Source organism: Rhea pennata, chromosome Z (assembly GCF_028389875.1).
Source record: "Rhea pennata isolate bPtePen1 chromosome Z, bPtePen1.pri, whole genome shotgun sequence".
NCBI classification, from domain to species: Eukaryota; Metazoa; Chordata; class Aves; order Rheiformes; family Rheidae; genus Rhea; species Rhea pennata.
Genome location: NC_084702.1, coordinates 1,230,291 through 1,245,682, shown reverse-complemented (window position 1 = coordinate 1,245,682; position 15,392 = coordinate 1,230,291).

Below are 15,392 nucleotides of genomic sequence, written 5' to 3'. Positions count from 1 at the left end.
AACATCTTAGCTGCTTTCAGAGCGGTTCTGTCTTGAATCATCTCCAAAGCACGCAGTCTTCCGTGCTTCAAATTATTCAGAGTGGTAAAAGCCCTGCTGAGTGTCTCACATAAAGTTGTTTATAAAAGCCAGAAAACCTAAATGTGTAGAGGACTAACCACAAAAAGGCCTGCTGATGATGTTGGAGGGATGTATTCAGAAAATGGCTGGTAAATTGAAACAAAAGGAAAAAAGGAGAGAGGGAAGCAGTAAACAAAAATTGTTTCCCTGAAAATTGGCCTTGCTTGGTCCATAAATTACAGAGAGTGTGAGCTGTCTATCTCCATGTGGAAATGTCTCCAAAGGAAGTGTTTTTGGTAGCGGCTGCCCAGGTTGCTTAGGCACTACAGATAGTAATTGCAAGCTTTGTATAAAGCCTCCATTTCCTGAGGCATATTTTGACGCTTTGGGTTTTTTGTCAGCCTGATTAAGCCAAAGAAAGGGGCAAGGTCCAGGCAGCATGCTCACTCCCACTGGAGTCTGCAGGGTCCTGAACGTCACTTCACGAGGGGAGTTGTCTTCTGCTGTCGCTCTGCCCTCCTGTGTGGCCGTTTTTCTTTCCAGCCATGTTTTTCTTTTGATCTAGTGCTTAAAATATTCTACCTCAGCTGGCCTACACTGTTTCTTCTGAAGTGCTGCTGTAAGCCTGTTGTCGAAGATGAATCCATCCACCTTATGCCATCCAGCACAAGCACAGTTTTGGCCAGGTTGGACAAGGGGACCTTACAGCAGGCACTGGGCTCTTCCTCTGCCAGCACAGCTGGGCACTTGATGCTGAGCCACAGAAGCTGCATCTTCTGTTGTAGCTTGGCTTTCCTCTTTCCTGTATAGATTTGTCTTGTTTTATCTTCCAGAGAAATGAAATCCATTGTGAACAATGGGAGAAAAGATGTCCAGGTGAGCTCAACCCTGTTTTTCACTGCCCTCCAGAGAGGAGAGTTCCCACCTTCCGTATCACTCAAAAAGCTTGCCAGATGTGGGAGTTAATATAAGAACACCGAACATCCAGCAGCAAAACAAAATGTCTCTTCACGACAACTTTTTAATGCTTTACACTTTCGGTTCCTCAGATATTCTTTTTGATGTGCTACTTTTTAATATTACAGCTAATATTGAATTATAATTAAATGCATTACATCGTAAATAATTTAATATAGTATTTATATATAAATTAATATTTTAAGACAGGCTTTCTAGAGGGAAAACACTATGGAATAATGCTGTGTGTGTACATAAGCCTGCCTCTCCGTTCCATTCCAAAACTTTTGAACTTATCTGCTAGTTTCAACAAAGTTAAAGCAGGGTATCGATGACAAATTGCTTAAAAGCCATTTCGACAGGATGTCTGGATGGGTTAGAGGCAAGTAGGATGCTCAGATTTGCATTACTGCCAATAGAGAAGCTCCAGTTTGCGCTCAGCCCTTGATTACGTACCAGTGAATACACACGAGAGAGTTATCTTCACTTTACCTTTTTTAACCTCAGCCCTGCGGGAAATCTCATTCAGATTTACAGATACCACACAAAGTGCTGCTCAGTCCTGGCTCTGATGTGTGCGTTTCAGTGCCTGATAAAGAAACCTGGTATCCAGAAGTCTAATTCTGACCAGAAGTCAGGCCTGAGTTTGCTTTCAGTCCTCTCCGCAAATCTTCGTGTGAATCCGTCCTGCCCAGGCACAGGTGACCCCAGAAGCACGCTGTGTTTCTGGCACAATCCTGTCCCTCAGTGTTTGCTCTTTCCTGTTGCCCCTGGAAACACAAGCTTGGTAGTATCATCACATTTGTCTTTTCAGAGTGGCATCGGAGTGGTGGATGCAATTTCCCTGAAATTGCTTGAGGTCTTTAGTCTCCCTTCAGCTCTACACTTCCAGTGCTATTCGTTCTTGCCTGTCTTTTTGCTGGTTGTCTGCTCAACTCCAGCTCCTTTCACTAATTCCTTTTCTTTTCATCCTAAAAAAAAATTCACATTTCGCAGCTGGTCAATGCTTCATTGAAATACAGGCAAAGAAATGCCACTGCATTTCCTTTGTCCAGAAAAATATGTTATTAAGGAAAGATACCAATTTAGTTAGAGAATCTCTGATAAAAGCACAAATTCTGCATTGTTCCCTTTTCTGCTTTAAAGGTATTACTTCTTCCAGTGTACTCTAAGCCTTGTTTACTATTGTCTAGACTAATGGGTCTACAGCTGTCTGGATTTTTTTTTTTTTTCCATTTTCTGCACACAGTGTTGAGCTTGCTGTACTCCAGACTTGTGGTACAGCTCCCGATTCGATAGGTTTATTAAAAACCCTTTCCACATCCTGTGCCAGTTGTCTTCTATAAAGGAGACTGCAAGGTTTCTCTCTGACATCAGACACAGTGTCTTGAAACACCACCACACCTGGGCAGCAAGGACTCTGGTAGACAGCCTGCTCCAGTTTAGCATCCATCAGTCAGTTGTCTTCTTTCTGACAGTCCCTGCAGGCACTTAGGCAAAGAAATAGAGATGTAGAAAGATCCTTACTCCGTAAAGCCCTCCCAGTTTGTGACAAGTTTTCTCTCTGCTTTGGAGTTGCTTTTCTCCTAGCGGATTTTTTGGCAGTTACAGGAACTGACTGCCAACCTCCATACGCAGCGACAGTCTCTGCTACATGTTTTCTCCTGGCCTTCTCTCAGAGTTGTTGACATACTCACTTGCACCTGCAGCTCTCCTCCACATTCTGTGGATTTGCCTAATTTCGCTTTTCCAGTTATCACCTTTCCCCATTAATACAGCTCATTACTGTGTCCATTAGCATTACATTTCCACTGTTCTCACGCATACAAATGAAGACTGGAAAATGCAAATGGGCCTGGGAGCAGAATACATCCTTTTCTCCGCTTCCCTTCTCATCCTTGAAATAAACTATGTTGCTGTTCCCAAATACAGGAGAATAGCCAAGTCACCACTCCCAAACACAAAAAGTCCTGTCAGAAATGGATGACTCCTCCCTTCTTAGTTCTCAGGAGGCACCTTGGTGTCATGTTTTAGATATCCCCCAGTGAGTGCAGATGTCTTCTCATGCCATGTCAGGTGATAGGATAAAATAGCAGAAATAGCATAAGGGTCCTACATTTGCAGTCTTGCTCCCCAGTCGTTTTGTTTTGACTTTACCAGCTGCTCAGGACATGAGCTGAGAGAACCTGAAGCTCTCCAGAGACTGTGAATATGCTGGTCAATTTTAGATAGCATTGTAACAACCTAGAATGATGGAATTGGATTTCAGAGATTTTGGCTTTAGCAAAAATTTTTATGCCACTCCAGCTTCTGTTGAACTTGTGCTACCCGTCCCGTTGTTGTCTGTCCACTTTACAGTGTAGACTCTGCATCATGAAGACTGTTCTCTACTTGTGCAGCACCAACCATAGAGATACCCAGGTCCTTGTTGATGCTACAACTAAAAAGTCTCCTTCCTAGGATGGTAGATTTTAGCCTCACATCGTTCAATGATAGCAGCGTAGCGAGCCCAAATAAAGATCCCTGAATGTTGTTGGGTTTATTTGTGAGGCGAAGCGTCTCATAGTACATTCCCAGTGATAAATAAGCTCAAAGAATGCCAGCAGCTCAGATCAAAGGTATCCATCAACAAAAACTCGTGTGACTCAGTCAAGGGGAAGAATACGTGCGTGTGTGTTTTATGTATATTTAACTAGATGAGCATTCCGTAGGTCTTCTGGTATTTAAATGCTGTTGTTTCTCCAACAATATTAAATTATTGATATATGATTGATAATAAATGACTGACATGTAACCTTTAAAAAACAGGACAACATGTTCTCCCTCTACAAACCTGCCTTTCTGGAAACTTCAATATTTATTGTCTTTAGGACAACAACAGTCAGGCAAGGCCTGAGGTCACCAGTGCTTGATCAAGGTGTGTTGGAACCTGGGAAAGTGCTGTGAAGAAGGCTTGCAATCCGAGCAAGGCTAGTCTAGCATCTGAAAGAAACAACTGTTGCTGGCAGAGATGTATTTATAACTGCATTTCTAATTTTAGTTTACGCTCTTCGGCATAAACACTGTTCAAAATGCAGTGCATTCACTGGCCGCTTGATTTGACCTGTTTCTGTTAGGAAGTGATGTGCAACTATTAGAATAAACCAAGTGCTGTCTTGTGCTTTCTGGATGGCCTCTCTTCTTCTGCTCCTTTCCTCTGTTTACAAATAGAGACTGCAAAAACAGGGTAGCTCTGCTTCTGTTTGGGGATGTAGCCAGCTGCATCCAGGCTTGACCCTACAATAATGAAAAATGCTTTAGTTCGTGCTGCAGCTGAAGTATAATCAGTGGAAAAAGCTGCTTGTAGCTGAAGCTTCCTTTAATGAATGCTTGATTGCAATGTTTCCCTCTGATGGTTCTGAGGTAGCGTTGTGAAGTGTCCAGAGAGTGCCTCAATATTGGCTTTTGCAGGTGAATTGGATTAAACTCGTTCTCCAGCTTGGGCTGACATACCTCTAGGCAGAGCTGGGAGATAATAGGGCTTGTGCTGTTCCGTGAGGGTTGAACTGATAAGTTTTTCAACGCAGAGCAGTGCATGGCTCCTCTCCCTGCTTTCAGAAAGGCTGAGGGCAATGTTTGGCAGGAAATTACATTCTGTAATGCGAGTAGCTCCTCTAGGAGAATTGCTTTGTGCAAACCAGGGGCCTGAACCGCCCAGTCTTCAAAGGTTATTATTTGTTGGATGCTAGATTTAAAATTGAGACAGCTTCTGGAAGCTGCAATTAATAAGAGCTACAGGTGCACTTACATCAGTCTTCTGCATGTGGTTGGCATGCCACAGGCTCTGAGAGCCTGTGATACAGTCAGGGCTCTCTTTTACCTGGTGCCGTGCAGACACAGGGTAAGAACTGGTTCCAGAACAGGTAGAGAGACAAGGCCAACTGGTATGGGGACAAACAAGTGGTGGGGGAGAGAAGAGGAGAGACCTTTCCAAGGGTATGTGCGGAGATGTAAAAGCAGCAGTGAAGACGGACACTGCAAACACGAGCAGGCTGCATGTGTTGGAGATGTCTCCTCAATGAGCGGGTGGCCGCGTCACTAAAAACAAACCTGACTCTTTGATAACCCCCGTCAAGCTTTCCAAACAGGCTGTTTTCAAACACAGGCTAGTATCTGTGTGCTGAGTGTATCTAGAGAAGTCTTGGAAAAGCACAAGTGTGGCTGGGAGTTTCGTCTATTTAAAAAAATAATATTTTTTTTTAAATTTTGTCTTTTTAAAAATTCTCTCTTTTTTGAAATTCCATATCCTAAAGAAATGAGGGGCCACCTGTTGTACAGGCAGTACCACCTTGACAATTTCTCCCAGTGCTTTTTATGCTGGACATTTTGGTGATAGTGGTTGAAATTTTTGATGACAGTGATAATTCTTCCTGTTAGCCTGTCTCCTTACCATTTTACAGTTCCTCTGGCCTTATTCCAATGTACAGACATGATCAGCATCCTGACGCAAGTATTGCCTAAGACATGTAGGTACTTTTGCAACCACACATGTCAAGGTAAATGTATTCCAGTTTGAGTGATGAGAGGTGGCGGGAGCACCTTGTTCTGCTCAGTATTTTCGTAATTCTTTCCCACCTTATAATCTATAAAGTAGTAAGGTTAATCTCACTAAACCTCTTGCATGTCCCCTGAAATAACTTGATGGCCCTGCTACACACTGTGTTTCATTTGCTGTACAGGTTCTCCGTTGTGTTACTTTTTCTACTTTATGTTTGTATATGAAAAGTTTGCAATGCAATAATCTAACCTAGAATTTAAGCTGGAGCAGTCCAATAAAGCCTGAAATGATCAGAAAATTAATCTTTGTATTTAATTAAGAGGAAAAATGTGTGTGGGTAGACAGTTGCTGTTTACTGCAATTTTAATCAATTTTTCCTGGATATATACAAAGGGTTTAATAAAGCTTGTTTGAAATGTTTCTGCTAATTGGATCTCCCTGCCGGCCTGGTAATGCTCTTCATCACTGGGTGAGCAGAGGAGGATGTGTAAGTAGTAAAATGGGTACTTTATGGCCCTATTACAGCCTATTGCTGGGATGTGGCACTATACTCAGAAAACTGGGCCCTACCACAGTTCTTTCAGCTACGACTTCTCCACAGGCTGGTGTGAAGGAGCATCTCCCTGGACCTGAGAACTGGCATTTCTATGGAGTGTCAGGGTCCCCGTGCTGACTGCCAATCTGGCAGTAAGGAAGACTGTGCTTGTTCTGACACCCTTCCACCTCAGTGGGACACCGTCACAGCACTGTCACGTTGGGAGAGCCATCTGTGACAGATTTCTGGGCGTCATCTCAGAGCAGCTCCTTACTCCTATCCAGGAAGATCAGGTTTGGGGAGGGGTGATGTTTGAGAGTTATGGCACAGTAGCTGCAAGAGCAAATTTAGGCTGATGAGCAACATCAGACTTGTGGTGAAGCAGGAAGTGCTGCTAGCAGTTCTTACTTTCCTACTGCTGTTCCTGTAATGTGCCATTCATCCTTTCCACAAAATCTGCCCAGGAGTGCCGTAGTAAATTTCTGCAGGAGAAAAAGATGCCATAGTGGAAATTTCACCTGTAGCACACTGACATTTAAATGCAAAATAAACAACAAAGTGCAGGGAGGGACACACAGACACACACATATATTTATATATATGGATGTGGAGGATGAAACAGCTGCCTGAATATAACATGAGTTGCAGATAAAGCAACATCTCTTGAACTTCAGTGATGATTCTGGTAAGTATATATAGCCAGATTCATGATCCTGAGGATATTACTTTTGAAGAGTGACCCTTGCATTTGTTTGCTTGTTTGCTCGCTCATACAACTGTGTTGGGTTTCTGTAAGGTAGATGGTTTTTATCAGATTCACTTGTGACATAAGATGGTGTTGCTCAGCTAGCAGCGTGCCACGAGAGTCCAGCAGTGCAACTGGAGTGGCTCCTTCTCTTTCCAATTCTCCACGAAAAGCCCTCTTTCTTTCGCTTCTTCTTGAATTTAGCTGTGATTTAGGCTGTGATAGGGGAGTCTTTTGAGGTGCTGGTGCATGCCAAAGAGCTGTGCAAGCACTGCATGTCCTATATAATACAGAGTAGACTGACAGGCCAGAGCAACAACTTGTTTGTCCCAGCCATGTTGTCTCAAGCAATTCCTATCTGCTTGGTTGTCATTGCTGTAGGCAAAGCTGAGTGCACTAGTGCAGAGGGGAGATACCATTAGACTTACGTTAAAACACGGTCTGAGGAGCAGAGTGATCTTGCATCTGAAAACCTCCTTTCCAAGGATTGATTGTTCCATGTAGGAGGTGTGTGTCATTATCCAGGCAGAATGATTTATCTATCTGCCTGATTTATGGGAATATTAAGGCTCATAGACCGCATATTTTGATTGTTGACCAGGTAGCAGTTTGCTACATACGGGGCATCATTACCAGCAGTTGTGAGACATTACTTCATGCTGCATCATGAGTGGTTATAAAGCTATGAAATGGGACATCAAAGTCTTGTATCAGCAACACTTCCCATAAATGGCCTAGTGAAACATGACATGATGCAAACGTAACTTACTGAGATTTAAGCAGGGACCACCTTTTGCAGAGATCAATGAACTAAGGGCAGAATACCCTGTCATTTTTCTGTCATTTCAGTGAAGGAAGAGCTAAGTTGACAAATTGATGTCAAAGTATGACTTTATCATGGGTGATTAAAATAAAAACCTGGGGGGAAATGTTGATGCACTACTAATGAGATGTCACTACTACTTTGGAGAAAGATTTCCAGAGTCCTCTGTTGTTCCAGTGGTACTCTAACTGCTGCCTCTCTACAGCTCTGTATGTGTGGGTGAAGACATAGGAAGGGTAGTTGTTCTTATCTGGAAGCAGAATTTTCTCTCTGGACCTATCAGTCTATATACAATGTGCTTATCATGTAAATTTATTCTTGACATACTTTTGACTAAGCCACAAAAGCTCCTCTGACATCTGCTGACAGTGCAGTGCAGGGAGCAGGAGGATGACAGAGGTGGTAAAAATGTGTTTTGGGGGGGATTTCTTTTTTTTTTTTTTTTTTTTTTTGAAAGTTGGCTTATTCCCTACCTAGGATGTACAGTCCATCATGGATACATAATCCTTAGTGACTTTTGGAAGAAGATTTATTTTGTGAAATTTATAAAGCCAGAGGAAGAATTTGCTTCTCTCTGTCCCTCCTCATCTCACCTCTGTACCCTAATATGGTGACAACTCACCTTTGCCAAGATGGGCCTTATCTTGGCACTATCTTGGAGCATTAACTGACCAATTCCTCCCCAGCGTTAATCTATTTCCCTGCTGGAAAGACCTGCCAGAGTTGCAAGAGGCATGAAGAGAGGAAGGAAGATGGAGAAACTCAGCCATCTGTCAGGATTTTTGAAGTTAGATTGGGAAGGGATATTTTAATTCTCAGGCTGCTTGAGAAACTTTCCTTGGCAGCACATTTCACTGTGAGGATGGTTTCTGACAGGGCAGCAGTGACAGCTAGCTGGTGGATGACATATCTGGCGGATTACTTTGTGTAAAGTTGAAATTCAGTGCAGCACTACGTGCAGCTCAAGGAGGGGCAGCAGGGGAGGGATGAAGCAGCTTCAAAGCATTCCTGTGGCTTGCGACTGCAAGTGCATCTGTAGCTGGTGCTTCCTCACCAAAAAATGACCCCTGAATTCTCAGCAGGGATCTGAAAAATCTGTGAATGGAACTGCTGATGCATACATTGAAAATAATGGACAGTTTAAAGCAGAGATCATGTTGCCTTACAGACCATGGAAATAACTAAGTAGTTACATCCTTGTTTTTGCAAAGCCCTTCTTGTATCTTTTTGCCATTTTTTTTTTTTTTTGGTCAGTAGGAGATTAACTTTTTGCTGTTTTTAGAAAATCTCACCCAAGAAAGGCATCTGTGGGTAAAAGAGTTATCTCCAGGCACACTGCTCAATTGGAGTAAACATCACCCCAGCGCAGCCAGAATTGCTGGTGCCTTGGTGGCAGCAGGACCAACAGGATGTAGACAAAAGTCAGGTTGCCACAGTTTCCCCACCGCTGAGACACGGATCAGTGGGGCACAACCCCTTCAAGGCGCTGTACATTGGCAGGACACTGGTCCTGCACTGCCTTTTGTCGGGTGTTATGCTCAGAATCTTGTTTATGGGCTAGGAGGAAGCACACCTTATGTGTAAGTAAAGCCAGGAATTTATTGTTATAACCGAAATCTTAAAGAGTCTGATCATTATTAATCCAGATCTAATTGTTATAGAAAATTAAAGAATAGTAATGACATTAAAATTGTTATATATACATTTCTTAGTTTCCACCCCATTTTCCTGATGTGATGCTCACTCTTCCCCTCCTCCTCTGGCTCCTGTGAATGGTGGTGTCACTGCTGGTGGTCATGGGTCATGACACAGCAACTCGTCAGCATCTGATGTCTTTTCCCATAAAGAATATAATAGTCATGTTCGTGCCTTCTCTTTCCCTCTAGGATCCACTTGGGAATATTTTCCTATATTTTCTAGCATGCTTTACACTTTATTGGTCAAAAGCTCCATATTGCCCATGGATTTACTACAGAAGGTGCTTTTTCAATATGTCAGATAGTATCTCTTTGTCCTCTGTTACCACTGACTCCCAGCTCTGTTCTGCATAGAATAGCTGCTTGTTAGGGCTAGATGTTTAAAAACATGGTTGTGCTGCATGAAGAGAAGCGAAAGTAAAACAAATCAGGCAGGGACACTTGGTCAATTAGACACGATGCCGTAGTAGCAAGGCTAAGTGAAAAGAAAGGTACAGGCATGTTGAGGAAAGTTGAGGTAGACCTGCCAGAGGTCCGCCAACTACCGCAGAGGCCTGCCCTGGGAGCAGTGAACGACTTTCCTTCCTAGTCTGTCGCCTTTCACAACTTTGTGTTGAAGCCAGTTCACCCCACTTTTGCTGCATGATATTGATTTCTTTTACATTTGGGCATATGAAAATCATTTGATTTGAAAAGATCAAGATCCTTTTCTAATCTAGACACAGATCTTCAGAAATTACTATTTTTAAATGCAGTGTAAGAGGAAAAGAATTTAAACCTTTCCAACAGCCAGTTCCTGTCTGTGCAATTGTGGCAGTATTAAGGCGCTTGTTCTCTCCTGGTTCTGTTCAGATCTGAGAGGCAGTTGCTAGGGAAAAAATATTTAAGATATTGTAGTAGGCTTTTTTGAACTGATGTATGTAAAGGCTGTATGAAAAACTTAACCCCTTCAAATCTTAAATCATTTATAAATTGACTTCATCTTTCAAAATTAAGCGTCTTCACTCAGTGGGGGAGCAGCTAGAAAAGTATGCAGCTTAGCTGAAGCTCTTCATTTCAGAAGAGTTGCAGTTAAATATCAGTGTAGTTCTCCCATCTGGGGCGGGATGGATGAGGTGACTACTCAAGGCTTACCAGTCAGATTTCTAATTGGATTGTTGGAAATCCTTGTCTAAATATAGCATCTACATATGTAGATGCTATTGCCTACAGGGCTTATGTACAGTTTAAAAATTAGCTAAAGCTAATTTTTAGGACTAAAGCTATCAATCTCTACAAGAATTTTACTCTTAAGAAACAAAAGAGAAATAGGAAAATCCTAGTAAGCATCTTAGATGCTGCATTTGAACCAAGATTTTCTTCATCTGCTCCCTTTGCTCTTTGAGATGTGGTGGGCTGATGACTTCAGGATCTTGATCAAGCCTGAAAGACACTTTAACTTAGTGTCTAGAAATATTCTCTGAGTTTCAGCACGAGTACCCTGGAATGCTGGGCTGTGTTTGAGTTAGGCTAAAGAGGGTGCAGGCTCAAACCAGAGCTTGGTACGCTTTACTGAGTCACCTGCTGCACTGGATAAACAGGACTGTAATTGTCTGCTCCTGAATCATTGAGAATGAACATCCAGAAATTGTTTCCCTGGTTTTAAAGTCATCAGCCTTTACAGTAGGACCTGACTTTGCTGTGGTCCTTTCAGATGGTTTCAAGATCTTGGGAAGTGGAGCATAGCTTCATGCCAGGCTTCTCTGAGCAAACCGCATGGACAGATACCTAAAATGAGAAGGCCACTGCATTGACAGGACTGAGTTATATGGAGATGTCAGGTCTTATGAAATTATTTATTTCATCCTCACGCTCAGAGCAAGCTCAACACAGCCAAAGGTGTTGAGGAGAATCACAGATTTACTATGCCTCATTGCCAATGAGGACTTTGCTTTTGGGTCTGCAATTACTGGGCCCTCTGTGAAAGCCATGATCTTCTGCTGGTGTGCAGGAGTGCATCTAGACATATCTTCTGTCATTGGAAGTGATCTCAGCTTAAGTCAGGGTGGGGGGATTGTGTCTGATTTCCTTCATAGTGTTCATTTTTTCTTCATATCCTGAGGCCCTGGCGCGCCTTTTGAAAATAGGAGAACTTTACAGGTTAAGCCTTGGCATGATTCAGAGTCTTCAGGGACCTCAGGGAGCCAGAAAAACAAACAAACAAACCCAAAAGTTGTTGTTTCATTTGATGTTTTACTGAACTAAGATGACAAATAACAGGGGGTTGTTTCTCCCCTTCATCTCCAAGATTTCTGTCTCTATCCACAACTTGTCTGACATATGTAGTGCTTCCATCACTAGACTGTCCTAGCTTGTCTGGATTGTAACCCTTCTGCTCTTCCTTTTCCATTCAGGCTTTAAGTGCCTTCAGCAGACTGATGCTCTCTGGCCAAAGCGGAGGGGGGAGAGAAGAGGAGGGAATAGTTTTCCCTACACTTGACTATCTGCCTTTTCGTGAGGGCATATAGCCTGTTTGTAAGACACCTCCTAAAGAGCTCAAGGGGTGTCTGAGGTGAAATAAAGATGTTCTTCTCTGGTTAGGTGTGCATTACTTAAGGGAAATTTCTCCAGGTTTCTGCCTGGGGGAAGCAGAGGAAGAGCTCTGCAGCTTTGTGCTTGCACTGAGTTGCTGCTCTCCTCAGCAGTCTCTTCATCAGCTGGGCCGTGGAGGAGTCAGAAGATCCCCAGCCGTAAAGAGAGAGGATCAGAGAGGATTGCAGCACTACCAGAGGAGGCGGAGGCAGAGACCTTTTGACTGCACTGTTAGGCAAAGTAAGACAGCTCCAGTACCTCTCTTCCTGGGATAATTGCATTGAGGTCGGCATGTGCCTTTATCTCCAGGACCTTAGCACAATCCGTGGAAGGGGTTAAACAGTCAGCACAGGACAGTGCTGGCCTAAAGAACAAGAGAAGAGAGACAAAAGGCCTGATTCTCCGATGCCTTTGGGCTATGGTGCCTGACCTGTTCTCCCACAATTGCTGGAGCTGGAGGATGATGCACCCTGCCTGATGCTGGGGAATGAATGTGGCTCCCTCAGAGCAGAGGTTGCCCACGACCACTTGTGCGTCAGTGCCCATGAAAAGCCAAAGCCTGACACACTTTTTCCCTTTCTCCGTGCAGTCAAGCGATAACGTGTGGCCACCCAGGTGATGGACATTCATTTATTTGGTGTTTTCCTCTGGATGCTGAGAGGTGTTTACACAAATCCGAGCAGCAGACAAGTGCAGTGCTCCACAGAATGTGAAGAGAGTCTGGCAAGCTGTTCGCAGCTTGTGGAGTGCCAAGCCAAGTTCAGCAGGGTCTGGTTGGATGCTACAATTTTCACATTTTCACATCTTCATGAAACACTTGCTGTAAGGTGCTTCTCTTTGACTGCTTTCTTCTTCGTTAACCCTTCTCTATCTGCTCTGTGTTACTTTTATCGGTTAGAGTACAGCTCATAGCTTCAATGTCTTGTTAGTTTAATAGAAGCAGAATGCCCCCACCTCTCAAAATGGGGGGGGGGGGGGAAGTAAGGAAAAGAAACACCTTCACTTTTAAATTGGATGATAGTAGATTGGGGGTTTCATGGGGGCTTCTGTTTAATTAAAGTATTTTCTAGATTGTGCCATCCTTCCACTATTCTGCATGGCCCTTCATGCTGCAGAAGAGGAAGAAAAAAAAGATATTTTGACATCTTGTTATGCCTGCCTGTTTCTGATTGCCAGTGTGAATAAATGTGGCTTAAATGTGTTATTTCTCAGTGGGCACTTTATTTCCAGGCTGTTTAAAAAGGCAGTATCTCAAATTTGTTTGCTGTCACGCAGACTGGAGAGGAGGAGCTGTGCTATTTCTGCAGTATTATACTGAGGTGAAGCACTCACTCACATTCATAATCAACAGCACCAACAGGCAAACATCCTCCCTCTGACTCCCCTCACTTTGTGGAAGCTTCCAAGTCCTCTTGTATACATGGCTCACTTAACTACTGCTCAGAAAGAGGACAGATTTCAAGGTGACCCTCCTTGGTGATTCTTGCACAGACTCCCTCCAGACACTGCATTGCTACCTCAGCACAAGCATCTCTTTCTTTGCAAAAATGCAAGCTAGAGGCCCAGCACATCCAGAAACTGCTCTCTGAAGTTTTTATCATTCAAGCCTGAAGATAGCTAATTAAAAAATAAATCATCAACAAGAAAGCCAAGCATTGAAGGTGGAAATGAAAAAGCAGCTTTTCGTAATTTCTCTTAGAAACAAACTAACATGCCATCCAAAATGTAAGGTGAACCTACAGTTTGGCAGTTTCTGAAAGCAGGGAGGCTTACTAAGGGAAGCTGACTTCTACAAGCAAATATGTCTTGCATTTAAGTGAGATCTGCAACACTAGGCTAGATTCCTCCTCTTTTCAGTGATGATTATCCCTGCTTTGTGCCTGCCTGTTGGTGCATTGCACTGACTGAGAAATACTGCAGTCAGTAGCAGCTGTTCCCCAGCACTTCCCAGTATGTTGACTTAAGGGGTCTCCCCTCTGTGTCAAGTCGCATCCCCTCTGTGCTAGTCACACTGGAACCTGCCTGCTCTGTAGAGATCTATCATGATGAGGAAACTCACTGAAGCTTTTGTAAATGCTGCAATGTTGGAAAATGCATGTGTCTGTGTGCATAGCAGGAGATGATTGTGCAACAACCCTGGAAAGACTGGGCTTGTTTGGATGGAGGAGAGCCATCCTCTGCCCTCAAAACCAGGGTTATGATTTTGCAGCAGTGGGGATCTGATACAAAGGACATGTAAGTCTATTTTTTTTTTCAATTGGTTGTTTGTCTGTTTACCTGTTTAGCAAATCTGAGTGACTTTCCTGCAGATTCCCTGAAGCTGTGCTCTAGGATTTTGGAAAACCAAATGTCCAGCACGGACAGTAAGGAGAAGTAAGCAGCATGACAGCTTGCTTTTCGCTGGCCTCCACCACTGGCTGCACCGCTGTCCAGCAGGCTGTTGAGCCTGACGCCGCTCCTGGGGCGTTACTCGCTCTTGCTTCTGTCAGAGGTGGGGGCCACCATCCATGCATGCACTCTCCAAGCATATTTCCATTGTTTCTTCACGTGACTGCGTGTCGTTGTACACCAGTGTCCTCTGCAGAACTGCACCTGCCTCTGTCCCTATCCGTGAGTGTGTTGCTGCTCAGCACACTTTATCCTCATTATTGCAGTATGTGTAGTAGTTACAAGACAAATAAAAGATTGAGGAAAAATATCACTGCATTAGTGGCTCATTAGCAAGAAGTCAGTGGGTGTGCCTTAGAAGTGATGTCCTGATTCCTACAGATCAGAGAGGAGGAGAGCCATGGACTGGATCCCAGAGCCATGGCTGACAGTTTCCACGAGCACTAAGGCTGCCTTTGACGTCTTTTCCCTGGAAGAGTCCTTCTGAATTCTGTCTCAGCTGAGTATGGAAGAAACAGAGCCAGGAGGCAGCTGGGAAGTCACCCAGTCTGTAGTCTTCCTTGACTGTCCTTGATCTTCATTCTCTTTGGTGTAATTGTGACAAAACTTCCAGCCTGAATGAAACCCATGCAGCAGCAGGAAAACGGTCAGTATTTCTGCTTTTCTTGTGTTTGCTTCGCTCTTATATTTCACATTACTTTCTACACCTCTTTTGATTGCACTTCTCTGTTACCTATGTAGATACCATTTCCTTTTTCCAATTTTCTTCTGCAAAGCTTTGGCATGGTCTGGTCATTTTATTTTCATATTTTAGTCTGAGATAATAAAAATAAAACTATTTCACTATATAGAATCATACTTTCATAGAATCATAGAATCATGGAATCAGTAAGGTTAGAAGGGACCTCTGGAGATCATCTAGTCCAACATCCCTGCTCAAGCAGGGTCATCTAGAACATGTTAGACAGAGTTGCATCCAGGCGGGCCTTGAGTATCTGCAGAGAAGGAGACTCCACAACCTCTCTGGGCAACCTGTTCCAGTGCTCCATCACTCTCACAGTGAAGAAATTCCCCCTCAC